Source organism: Lynx rufus, unplaced genomic scaffold, assembly GCF_022079265.1.
Source record: "Lynx rufus isolate CCGP_SWC_20201006 ecotype Redwood Valley unplaced genomic scaffold, mLynRuf1.p SCAF_4, whole genome shotgun sequence".
NCBI lineage: Eukaryota > Metazoa > Chordata > Mammalia > Carnivora > Felidae > Lynx > Lynx rufus.
Window position 1 is genome coordinate 151882892 of NW_025814856.1, and position 2851 is coordinate 151885742.

The window sequence follows — 2851 nt, forward strand, 5'->3', positions numbered from 1 at the left end:
TCTCAACCAGAGGCTGGCACGCAAAGAGGGAGGTGACGATTGTTAAAATAGCTGACTGTTTGAGACTATATATATAAAAAATAGATACATATATATCTCATATATACCCACATACATATATTCTATATACATGCATAACATACTACCTCGGGCAGGCACTGTTCTGAGTAGTTTACAAAGATTGTTTCAGTTAATCTGGCCAGTCACCCAATAAGGTAGATATTCTTCTGCATGCTTAAAAAATATTAAAACACTCTGTCTTTAATTATGATATCATTTCAAAGAATAAACACACACGTATAATTTTATCTTAAGCCTTAAAAAATTGTTAAAATAACTCTGGGCTTGTCCCCGATCTCTTTTTTTTTCTGTAGCTTTTTAGAAAATTGTGTTCATTTTTCTTTTTTTAAAAGTTCATTTATTCATTTAGAGAGAGAGAGAGAGAGAGAGCACATGCATGCCAGCGGAGGAGGGGTAGAGAGAGAGGAGACAGAGAAGCCCAAGCAGGCTCCCACGTGGGGCTCAGCCTCACCTGTGAGATCATGACCCGAGTCAAAATCAAGAGTCCGACGCTTAACCAGCTGAGCCACCCAGGCCCCCCCATGTTCATTTGTTTTAATTAGAAAATTAACACATGCTCATTCTGGAAAACTTCAAAATATAGAGAAATTTAAAGGTGAAATCACCCTTGATCCTACTACTGTTATTACTTTGGTATATTTCCCTCAATTTGGGTCTATAAAGATACATAATTGGATTTACACAGTATGTATAGCTTTATATTCTGCTTTTCTCCCCATTTACATCATACCTGGATCATTATCTTATTTAACCTCCATTTGTTGGAAAAATTAATCTTAATAGAAGCATAATGCATCACACAATTTGGCCAATTTCCCTTTATTAAATATTTCGGTTAATTCCTTTTCTTTCAACTACAAATGGAGCAAAGAAAAATTTTCTGCTTACATCATTAACCTTACATAAATATGATAATTTCCTTAGGTTAGAGTTCTTGAGGGTATCTTTATAGCTTGCCTTAAATCTTTAAAAAATTTTAAAAAATTTTCAAAACTTTAAATAACTCTAAATAATTCCAAAGTTGCAAAGCTCCGAAATGAAACGGTACAAGGAATACCTGGGGCACCCGTGTGGCTCAGTGGGTTAAGCGTCCGACTTCGGCTCAGGTCATGGTCTCATAGTTCGTGAGTTTGAGTCCCATGATGGGCTCAGAGCTTGGAGCCTGCTTCAGATTCTGTGTCTCCCTCTCTCTCTGCCCTTCCCCTGCTCGCACTCTGTCTCTCTTTCTCAAAAATAAATAAACAGGAAAAAAAAACCCCAAAACATAAGGAATACCAACACACCGTCTACGTGTTTTTTTCTTCCTGAACCATTTGAGGGCAAGTTGCATATATTTTAGTCTTTTCCCCTAAATACCTCAGCGTATATTTCCTAAGAATAGGGATTTTCTCTTCCACAGCCGAGTACCAGTAATGAACTTCTTCCTGCCCCTTCGTGATGAGGAAGTGGAGACTCGGCCCTGTTAAGATGCTTCCTGTGTTTAGGGTCCACAGACCAACCCTTCATGGATTTCCTTACTTGGTACTTCTCGACTCTGCTTTACAACCTGACTTCAAAGCCCGGTTCGGGCCTTCTTTGTGAAAGAAAACTTTCCTTGGGACTCTAGCCTCTGACTCCAGAACATTCCCTGCGGGCACCGTTAATTTCACCCACCACACAGCATGCAGGGCAACATGCTTGCACTGTTCTGTTTTTTTTTTCCCTGTGTACCTCTCTTGTCTCTCAACTAAATTTTGGGCTGCAGAATGGTCAAGGACCATGTTTCTTTCCGTATCTCTTAACACCTAGCAGACCAAAGTAGAAAAGCAAATGCTCGGGAAATATTTATCACGTGCAGGAGAATCGTTCCCAACAGGGAGCGATGGCAGAAACAGAGGAAAACATACAGAAAAGTTTAACTTCTAATTTAGGAACCCTCTTTAAAGCGGGAAAACGAGAACATTTCTAATTGCAGGAAAAATAAAGACTGCAGGAAACGCAAATATAGTTAAAATACGTGGTGTTGGAAATAAGGAATATTTACATAATCATATGGTTAAACTTTGCTTATTGAGTTAACAAAACCCGTGATGTATTTATACTGGGAGGCTGGAGGGAGGAGAAGGGGGGTTGTAAGAGGACACAATCCTCATCTGCTGTAATCAGAAGGCATCTAATAACGTCTACAAGTGATAACTCAAGAGTTAATATAAGATTATCGAGTAAGAATAGTATTCAGTTCGGGGTGTCTGGGTGGTGCAGTCGGTTGATCGTCTGACTTCGGCTCAGGTCATGATCTCGCGGTTGACAAGTTCGAGCCCCGCGTTGGGCTCTGACAGCTCAGAGCCTGGAGCCTGCTTCAGGTTCTGTGTCTCCCTCTCTCTCTGCCCCTCCCCTGCTTATGCTCTCTGTCTCAAAAATAAATAAACATTACAAAAAAAAAAAAAAAGAATACAGTGCCCCAGAAGAAGCAGTTATCAAAGATGAAACCCTGGATGAGGGGGAGGTGGGACTTGGGGGGGAGGGTATAGTAAGGGAGGGGTGGGGAAGGCAGCTGCTGGTTTTGCATGATGAGTTTTTCAGTATTATTTGATTTTTCTTTTTCTTTTTTTTTTTAACATTTATTTAATTTTGAGAGAGAGAGAGAGACAGAGTGTATGTGGGGGAGTGGCAGAGAGAGAGGGAGACACAGAATCCAAAGCAGTCTCCAGGCTCTGAGCTGTCGGCACAGAGGCAGGGCTCGAACTCACAAACCGGGAGATCGTGACCTGAGCCAAAGTCCCATGCTCAA